Source organism: Pseudophryne corroboree, chromosome 3 (assembly GCF_028390025.1).
Source record: "Pseudophryne corroboree isolate aPseCor3 chromosome 3, aPseCor3.hap2, whole genome shotgun sequence".
NCBI classification, from domain to species: Eukaryota; Metazoa; Chordata; class Amphibia; order Anura; family Myobatrachidae; genus Pseudophryne; species Pseudophryne corroboree.
Window position 1 is genome coordinate 515,589,572 of NC_086446.1, and position 11,348 is coordinate 515,600,919.

Consider the following 11,348-nt stretch of genomic DNA (forward strand, 5'->3'; position numbering starts at 1 on the left):
AATCTGTCTGATTTAACACTTTACCCACTAAGGAGTGATAGTCACTCAATGGATGCCGGTCCATGTGGATATTAAAACTGGATTGGCATTTCTTGATACACCCATCCTCAACTACACTGTCACAGAGCCTACAGATACAGTTCTCCTCAGCTAACAATCCTTCACAATTTCTTCTATTGTCAATGCTACCAGATCGTTTTCTGATACTCGCCTTTACTCGTGATTATGTTGTTCTTGGAAATCTACGCCTCCATCTCTGTCATCAGAACCCATTCCAGAACCTCTCTCGACCTCCATGGTACTCTCGCCGGAACAGACTGCTCTGGTCAACATCATGGTCAACAGGAAAATCCGGATCACAGTCTCTTGGGGCAAGTCCATCTTATAGGAGGAAACGGAGAAGAGTAAGAAGGGGGAAAAAAATAATTGAGGGAGATGGGATGGGAAGTGGAGAAAACAATAAAAGGGAACAGGGGATCGACAACTGCTTCCGATCTTATGATTTTCAAAGCTCAGGTGCCGCCTCAGTCCTCCTGAAACAGACACTCCAGTGATACAACTTCCTCTACCGTCTGTTCTTTATCACTGGACCTCTCTGGATCAGCAACCTTCTTACAATGGGACGAATGAACCCAAGTCTCTCTCTCGGCAACCTTCAATGCTGTAGTGCTAGTCAATAAGACTTGGTATGGTCCTTCCCATCTGTCAATAAGGCAACCTGAGCGTAGAAAATTACATATCATTACATAATCCCCAGGTTCAATGTCATGACAATTACTATCTGGCAAATCAGGAATCACTAACTTCAGATTGTCATTTTGATTCCTTAGCTGTTTACTCATGTTAACCAGGTATTTTACAGTCACTTCATTGTTACACTTCAAATCATCCTGAGGGTTAATCATAACATGCGGTTGTCGACCAAACAGAATTTCAAAGGGGGACAGATTAAGAGGGGACCTGGGAGTGGTTCTGATGCTGTATAGTACAATGGGTAAAGCTTCTGGCCATGTTAATCCTGTTTCTGCCATAACTTTGCTCAATTTATTTTTAATAGTGCTGTTCACTCTTTCCACCTTCGCACTCGCCTGGGGGCGATATGGAGTGTGCAGCTTACTATCAATTCCCATCAACTTACACATTCCTTGAAAGACATCACCTGTAAAATGGGTACCCCTATCACTTTCAATTATTCTAGGGATACCATATCTACACACAAATTCCTGCACAATTTTCTTAGCAGTAAACATAGCGGTATTTGTGGCCGCCGGAAATGCTTCGACCCAATTTGAAAACACATCTATACAAACAAGTACATATTTCAAATTTCGACAAGGGGGTAATTGTATAAAATCAATCTGTATTACCTGAAAAGGGCTGCCTGTAGGTGGGATATGAGATGGTTCTGTTGGTATTGCCTTTCCGATATTCTTCCTCAAACAGGTAAGGCATGACATTGCTCTCTTACCTGCATGGGATGAAAATCCTGGGGCGCACCAATATGCTCTTACCAACTTGCACATTCCCTCCTTGCCCAGATGAGTCAGCCCGTGTGCTGCTTCAGCTAAACATGGAAGATATGCTCTGGGGGCCACTGGTTTACCTTGTCCATCCGTCCAGAGTCCTGAGGACTCCTGGCCATATCCTTTTGCCTTCCAGACTGCCTTTTCCTGTGTGGAACACAAATTTTGCATTTCACACAACTTCTGTGTGTTGATGGTATTAAATACCATCAGTTGTGTGGTGTCTGTCTGTCTGGGGGTACAAGCTGCTAACTTAGCAGCTTCGTCTGCTCGGCTGTTACCAAGTGATACTGGGTCTTGGCTATATGTATGTGCTTTACACTTGATAACAGCCACTCTGTCAGGTTCCTGTATCGCTGTTAGAAGCCTTTTGATGTGAGCTGCATGCGCTACCGGTGTACCAGCTGCCGTCATGAAATTTCTGAGGCGCCATTGGGCTCCGAAATCATGGACTACCCCGAAGGCGTATCTAGAATCGGTGTAGATATTGTCTGACTTGCCCTTAGCCAATTCACATGCTCTGGTTAGGGCAACCAGTTCAGCAACCTGGGCTGAGTGAGGTGGGCCTAGCGGTTCTGCTTCTATGGTGCCTTGGTCATCTGCGACTGCGTATCCAGTACACAAGTCTCCCGAGTCCGACTGTCTGTGACAACTACCGTCAGTGTAGAAAGTAAGATCTACATCTTCCAGTGGGTTGTCACTGATGTCAGGCCTTGCCGTGAAATTTTGGGTCAAATATTCCATACAATCATGCATGTCATCCTTTGTATTAAATCCTCCTTCCCCATAGCTCTCATCCTCCACCCTTTGTGCCTGTGCAGGCACACCTGGGAGATATGTTGCAGGATTTAATGCACTGCATCTCCTTATGGTGATGTTTACGGGGGCCATTAGTGCCAATTCCCATCTTGTAAACCGCGCTGATGAGACGTGCCTGGTTTGGGCAGAATTTAGCAAGGCTGACACTGCATGTGGTGTATGGATTGTGAGGTTGTGTCCTAGCACTACATCTTCGCTTTTCGTTACTAGCAATGCTATCGCAGCAACGCTTCGCAAGCATGTGGGGAGGGATCGTGCTACCGTATCTAACAGCGCTGTAGTATGCTACCGGCCTGCTGGTATCACCGTGCTTTTGGGTTAGGACGCCTGCCGCGCAACCAGCACTTTCTGTTCCGTACAGCTCAAAGGGTTTCCCATAGTCTGGCATACCTAATGCTGGTGCCTGCGTTAGGCACTGTTTGAGTTTCTCATGCCATCTCGGATTCGTCTGAATGCGAAATCCGATCAGGTTTGTTTGATGAGACCATTTCCTGCAAAGGTAATGCTAGAATGGAAAATCCTGGGATCCAGTTACGGCAATACCCACACATTCCTAAAAACGTTCTGATCTGTTGCTGAGTTTGTGGCAGAGTCATGTCTCTAATTGCTTGAATTCTATCAGCGATCAGGTGTCTCAGTCCTTGTGTTAGACAGTGTCCCAGATATTTTACTTTAGGCTGGCATAATTGTAGTTTGTCTTTGGAAACCTTGTGTCCTGTGTCTGAAAGATGAAACAGGAGCTGTTTCGTATCCTTCAGGGACGCTTCCAGTGAATCTGAACACAGTAGTAAATCATCCACATACTGTATCAATATTGATCCACTCTCTGGTTGGAAAGACTGTAAACAATCATGCAAAGCCTGGGAAAATATGCTTGGACTGTCTATGAAACCTTGTGGTAATCGAGTCCATGTGTATTGGACTCCTCTGTATGTAAATGCAAACAAATATTGGCTGTCAGGATGCAGGGGTACCGAAAATAAGGCGGAGCAGAGGTCAATAACAGTGAAAAATTTTGCAGTGGGAGGGATCTGCATAAGGATGACAGCTGGATTTGGCACTACGGGGAATTGACTCTCAACTATTTTGTTAATCCCCCTTAGATCCTGCACTAGCCTGTAACCCCTCCCCCCACTCTTTTTCACAGGGAAGATGGGACTATTGGCAGTGCTGGATGTTCTTACCAGAATGCCCTGTTGTAGCAAGCGCTCTATTACTGGGTAAACTCCTAACTCCACCTCTGGCTTCAGAGGGTATTGTGGGATTTTTGGAGCTATCCTACCATCTTTTACTTGCACAACTACTGGAGCTACGTTTGCCATTAATCCAGTGTCTTGTCCATCTTTAGTCCACAGTGACTCTGGTATTTGGGATGTCATTTCTTCTACCTGGGATGGATTCCTATTTAATATAACTGTGTGGGACATTAATTTTGATGGGGAGTCTAACATGTCTCGCACCTCCTGAGCGTGATTCTCAGGAATGTCTAAGAATACACCTTCAGGAGTACAATAAATGACGCACCCCATTTTACACAATAAATCTCTTCCCAGGAGATTAGTCGGTGCCGATGCAGCCAGCAAAAAGGAATGCTTGGTATGTAAAGGCCCTATTGTAATCTCGGCTGGTTTGCTAACAGGGTAGTGCTGGACTACTCCCGTTACTCCCATGGCTGGAATTGTCTTACCAGTGGTTCTCATGCCCACTGTCGAATTTATCACTGATTTGGCCGCCCCCGTATCTACAAGAAAGTTTAATGATTTACCAGCTACATTAATTGCAATTTCGGGTTCACTACCAAGACTTGCAATCAATTTTACTGGCTGCAGATTACAGGTGTGGCCACACCCCTATTGGGTATGGTGACCTCCCTGAATCCCGCTGGCAGCAACTACTTGAGAAGGGGTTAAATGGGAACTGCCAGAAGCTTGCCAGTCTCCTTTTGGAGGATATCTTTTTGTTTCCCCTGTATGTGGCTCATAACTCCGTCTCTGCGGACCCTGATCCCAATTTCGTGTGTCATGTCGTTGTCTAGGGGGTTGGTATGATTTTTGTGAATTTTTCGCTCTACAGTCTCGTGCCATGTGTCCCTGTCTATGACAAAAATAACAAGTTACCACATTTGACTTACCCACAGGGGTCGGAGGTTTATACGAAGGTTGCCTTGTGGTCAAAGCCTGTATACTTACGGCCATTAACTTATCACCTTGTGACTCCCTGTGTCTGGTGATATTTCGATCGTGATCAATAGCAGCCTCTCTCAAAGTAGCCACCGACAGACCTCGCCAACATGGTTGCGTGGTCTGTACCCTTGCTTTCAATACCTCTTTTAAACCATCCATTAACACAGATACTGCTACTTCTCTATGATTTGCATTGGTCTTAATGTCTTCTATGCCTGTGTATTTTGCCATTTCTAGTAGTGCCCGATGAAAATAATCAGCAGCTGTTTCTGTCTCTTTTTGTTTAATGGAGAAAATTCTATTCCATTTGACTACAGCTGGAAAATACTCCTTCAACTGTAAATTTATCCTCTTTACATTGTCTTGGTTGTACACATCCGTAAGGGGTACATCCTCATCTAATTTACAGTCAGCTAAGAATTGTGCTGAGTCGACATTGGAGGGTAAACATGCCCTCAGCAATATCTGCCAGTCTTTGTTATTGGGCTCTACCATGTTCCCTAGGTCTCTAATGTATTTCTGGCTAGCAACTAGATCCTTCCTAGGATCAGGGAATTCAGACACTATTGTTCTTAATTCCATTCGGGAAAATGGACAGTGCATGGCAATGTTTCTGACAGGAGTGACTCCTGAAGTGTCCGTTTTCCCATTTGGCACTGCTATTACCCTAACGGGATTAAGTCTGCTTACATCATTCTGAATAGATTCTACAGCTTGTGGTGAAATGGTTTCAGCATAGTGTATGGTGCCGTACTTACCCGTTGATACGACCTCACCTGTCCCTCCGCTAGGGGCTTTTGATACTAATCTCGGGGGTTTGGACGTGCCTACTGCTGTTTCTGATATGGTGGCTGCTAGAGAGAGCGCCGATATTGTTGCCGATTCGTCCTCTTGATCACACTCCTGGGGAAAGTTTAAAACAGGGTACAACTTGCACGGGTTAATACTTGCATTACTCATCTTATTCATATTATCCTTAACATTTATACAGTTACTAAGTGCCTGTTTATTACACCTTAGTGCGTCATTCTCCGCAACCAACTTCTCTCCCGTTATGTAAGGTGGCGGTGGTGCCGTAGCTATCAGTTTCCTGATAGGGTTAGATCCCGCCGCCTGAGCCAATCCTCTCTGTATTTCACCCTCCTGTTGCCATAACTGTAAATAATCATAATGTTTGATCCGTCTCTTTGCTGATTTAATGAGACATATCCTTCTCCTTAGATTTAGTAACACATCTGGGCTAAAGCTGCCTACTCTTGTGAACTTCTCCCCGTCATGTACAGTCATTCTTTCCCATTCATCACATAAAACCTCTGTGTGTGAACCGTATTTTTCACACATTACATACCTTGCCGACCCGATTGGCCGGTTTACTGAATCAACCCGAACCGAGGTTGATCGCCCCCTACCTGAACAACTGGCCCCCATAACTTGCAGGTGTTGCTTTCACTACCTCTGACCTTTATATCAGGGTCTTCAGCGAACCCTTACAAAAACCAAGATGTTCAAGATAGGCTGACGGTGGCGGTTTACCGAGTACCCCACTCACTCGCCCACGCCGACCAATACGCCCACACACTGTATCAGCGCTGGCGTACTCGACCCAGGGCCCCTATGAACCTTTGTTTACTGGAACATGCGAGTGTGATCCGAAGAGCATTAACCCTTTCCAGTAACTGTTGGTTGTTGGATAATTCCTGAGTGACCAGCGAACTTCCCTTAAAAAATAAAAAATTACACAAATCACGTTAGAATGTACAAATAGCGTTTATGACCCCTTCCGTACGCAAATGGTACTGGGTCAGATTACTAACTAATGCACACAATTACGTGCGGTACAATCGTTCAGCACATAAGCAACTAATCTTATGTGCGGAGCGACCAGTGGAATCGAAATTTAGCAGCTGCGAATTCCTTCAGCCTGAGCTTTATGGCCTATATGGGTTCCGCGCCAACCCTTCCTGGTGTTGGGCTACTTGTCTCTATAGCGGACTTCTTTGTCTGCTGTACCTAGACCTCCTGGTCTGTTCCGGACCTCCTGGTCTGCTACAGTATGACCTCCTGGTCTGCTACACTCTAATGCTCTTTATATGTTTAACAAGGGATGCCTCCCTAGCCACCATGCATGTCACTTACACGTATGTACTTCACGAGAACTCGATGATTTCCTGTGGTTCAATCCCAAAAATTGTAGAAACTTATATATGCAAACACTCACTCACCACATGTACACTTTACTTTTGTTTCTATTTCTGCGCAGAAATTTCTTCCCTTTAGACCAGATGAGTCGTAAATTGGAGAAGGATCTATTAGCTTAAATTTCGGACACTAAAATCGATTTGCGCTATTTATCGCGTTGCCACCTTTTCGCTTGTTTAAAATAACACTATCGTGTGATTTGTTACGTGGGCGTACCCAGACGCTCCGTTGCGTAATATACGCTGCGTGCTTCGGCCTTTGGGTTGCGCACGCGGGTCTCAGCCTTTTGTTAGAGACACGTGTACGCAAGGCAGATATCCACCGTAACACAATTAACACGTTTATCAATGTAGGTGATCCTTGATCATCTACCGAGCACCACACCGGTCTCTCCTTGTATCCTTAGGCAGAGCTGTGTGCGTGCTTTACAAATTACCCCTTAATGTATTACTTTTACTCTTTAACTGTTAATAGCGACAAATCTCTCTTAGCACGTTTATCAATTATAAAATGGCAAACAGGAGAGTGATATGAAAATACACGAATAAAAAGAAATGCAGATATATGCGTGCGTGTGTGCGTACGCAAAACAGAAAAAAACAGTTTTAAAAGACACTAGCGTGTTGTTCTTACCTCCGGTTCCGGATTCCTTCAGCACCCTTTACTAAGCGAAGCAGACGCTTATCCAGGCAGCACTACGAGGAATATGATCTCCCGCCCTTTGCTGATGGATAATGTCTGCTGAAATTACCTAGTACAGATATGTGAAGGACGGACGAGCCGCCAATTGATAAAGCTAAATATTTATCTTACTTAAAACCCTTTAAGAGGTCAAAGAACACAGTACGCTATTGGCGTATGGAATACCGTAAGGGTACGCACGTTGCGTAACAATCGCTTAGCCGTAGTCGAGACGCTCAAGCGTCACTTTCGCTCACGGCCAAGTGATCACAGGCAGGCACACTATTGGCTGCCGACTAACGTAATGATACGCTATTAGCGTAGCGGATGCTTGGGACCACGAGGAGATCACAAGCGGTGCTGATGCTCACAATGTTAAACCTTTATAACTATACCATAAACAATGTATCTATGCAATAAACCTTGGTGTAGTGATAGGGTGTAAATGTAACACAGTGTAACCTTATTAACTTAAAGCTGTACGAGCGTTTCCGATGCTCAGAGAATACTTAGAAATATAAGAAATACACAGATACCGATCTTAGGTTCTAACACCTTATATGAACGTTCTATTTGCAAAAGAATAATACAATACAAGTCATACACTACCAATATAACATAGACTAACTAACCAGATAACTACACATGAAATACTATAACAGCATAATAACACTTTAAGAGGAAAAGAGAGAGAAAAGGGGAGAAGAGAGAGAGAGGGAGAGAGATATGGCTCACAATAACAATAAAGACAATATGATTGCGGAGAAACTTACGCTTAAGGGAAACAATCGCATGCGCCTCTGGATATCCAGCTCCCGATTATCAGCAATGAGAACCGTTGAAGAGAATAGAGAGCTGGCCCAGAGTGGCTTGTCCTTTTATACCCTACACATAATACAGTACAATGGTCCCTATATTCTTATTGTTCATTGGACACAGGAATTCGTCTTCGCATTATAACAAAAGGTCATAGGTTGATTCATACAGGTGGGCTGTGACTATTTCCAACTGCTCAGGTGGGTGGGAAACTAGGTTTCCCGCCGCATGGATAATAAAGTGCAAATAATAGTAAATGTCCATAAACTTCTTATGTCCATAACTATTCGCACGAGCGATTAATCTGTTTCAAACCAACACTGGAATATTGCTAATTAAATACTCTTCCGATGGATACTAAACTCCACTGTATAACCCCTGTCTAACCCTTCGTATCAAACAAAGAGGGTTCTCTTTGTCTATGAACATGCTACCTTAACTAAACTTTCAGATTCTATCAAAGGGACCATAATCTACAAAATACATTATATGGTTAAAATATGTTATGAACGAGTCGCCCGCTAGACGCACATAAACTTTACCGTAAATGCGCACACCGTGCGCCTGCGGGTGCCCGCAACGGCGAGTATGCGCACGCACGGCAGGGCTCATGAACGTGCAACAGGCACTCGCATGAGGTGCAAATATGGCAGTGTGTAGCGTGATATTTTTCTGACTTTGACAGTGGACACAACAATTTCCACAATTAAAGATATAAACAGAAGTGATTTATTGTCCGTTAATCCAAAAAAAAGGGTAGCAGATGAAAAATTTCAGTGGGCATTTATTACAGAATTTACAAATAAACAACACTATATAAAAAGTTGCAAGGAAGCATTGGGGGATTCTAAAAAAGGACCCAGTTATCGGTCCGGGCTTCCGGAAAAACCCACACATATCTATAGGAAAGTTCCTAATATAAGAACTAAACTTGTCTCAAGTGCTTTTTTTTCTAAATCTAAAGAGACAAATATAAAATCACATAGTTTCCGTAAATGTGGGGGCTGTCAAGGCTTCAAAAACATCAAATATAAAGGCACAAGCAAATTTGAGAAAATTATCATTAATGATATTGAGGTCCATATAGAGGATTTCATTACATGTAATTCAAAAAATGTGTATGCCATTCAGTGTCCCTGTAATAAATACATAGGGAGAACATGAAGACCTCTAAAAATTCATTTGGGAGAGCATTTGAGAAACATTAAAAAGGGTTTAGAAACTCATGCCTTATCACTTCATTTTAAAGATGTTCATGAATGCTCTCTCAAACATATTGAGGGTTTCTTTGGGATTCAATCTATAAAGGGCAATATATGAGGTGGAAGCATTTCTAAAACACTGGCAAAATTCTCTTCAGACACATCATATTCGGCAAAAAAAACTCTTGCAACATAGGGGGTAATTCAGACCTGATCACATGCTAGCTTTTTTCGCTGCGCTGCAATCAGGTCAGAACTGTGCATGCGTGTGCACTAGAGTGCGCAAGTGCGTCGCTCGGGTACAAAGTGGATCATTGCTGTGCGATGTGTTTTTTACGAAGAATCCATTCGCACAGCCGATTGCAAGGAGATTGACAGGAAGAGGGCGTTTGTGGGTGGCAAGTGACCGTTTTCAGGGAGTGGTTGGAAAAACGCAGGCATGTCCAAGCAGGGTGGGTGTCTGAAGTCAATTCCGGTCCCGGACAGGCTGAAGTGTTCGCAGCAGCTGAGTAAGTCCTGGGCTACTCAGAAACTGCACAAGCTGTTTTTGTTCCGCTCGGCTGCACATGCGTTCGCACACTTGCACTACTAAAATACACTCCCCTGTAGGCAGCGACTATCTGATCACAGTGCTGCAAAAAACTGCTAGCGAGCGATCAGGTCAGAATTAGGCCCATATAACAGCATTGGTAACACAATTGCTTTCACCACTAACACTCTCTCAGTCATAGTCAATCTCAACTTCCAAACCCTAATTTCCCACTCACCTTTCTTTCCATCTCACTCCAACTTTCTTTCCCTCTCATATCCTCATCAAACACAATACCCAGAACTTTTATCCCACCCTCCACATAGCCACTCCCAACATCAACTTTTTGCCCAAACACTTTAATTTTAGATTTTTCCCAATTTAATTTGAAGGTAGATGCTCCACAAAAGATGTCAGTCAATAATTTTGTCCTACCTTCCTTTCCTCCACAATTACCACATCATCCATATACCCTAAAGCTTTCACATTCTTTCCACCATTTCCTGAAATCATAAAACCTCTCATCACCTTATCACGCCTCAACATACATAACAAGGGTTTCAACACATATACAAAAACAATAGGGGATAACGGACATCCTTGCCTTACACCCGAATTCAAATAAAAACTTTTACTCAGAAAACCATTCACCAAAACATTACTACTCACCCCATCATACATACTTCTTATCTTACTTAAAAACTTACTTGGAAAACCCATTCTAATCAACACTTTCAACATAAACCCATGTGCTACTCTATCAAACGCTTTCTCGAAATCTAACGCCATTACATACATTTTTTGCTTTCTACTCATACAGTCACCAATCATATCAACAACATCAAATTCTCAGTTGTTCTCCTTTTAGGCACCGCACACACTTGTTCCTCACCTACTACTTGATTAATCACACTTCTCATCCTATTTGCCATTACTTTTGCATAAATCTTATAGTCAACATTCAGCAGTGTAATTGGTCTCCAATTCTTCACATTCTTCCTGTCACCTCTCTTGTATATCAGTACAACCACTCCCTCTTGAGTCTTTCATCATGACACTTTCCCATTCACAAACATATACTTCATTACTGCCGCAACATCCTCTCCCACAATATCCCACATTACACTATAAAATTCCACAGGCAACCCATCCTTCCCAGGTTTTTTATTCTTACTAATACCATCTATCGCTTTCTTCATTTCTTCTCCAGTCATTCTTCCACACAGCATCCACCCAATCACTCTCATCCACTCTTCCCTCAATTGCACTCAATGCCTCACTCTCCATACTCTCATTACACAACTTCCTCTCATACAAACGGCCATAAAATCTTTCCACTTCTTCTATAATCTCTTTCACTCTCACTTCCTCACCAGTCTCTCTTATTAACGCTTTC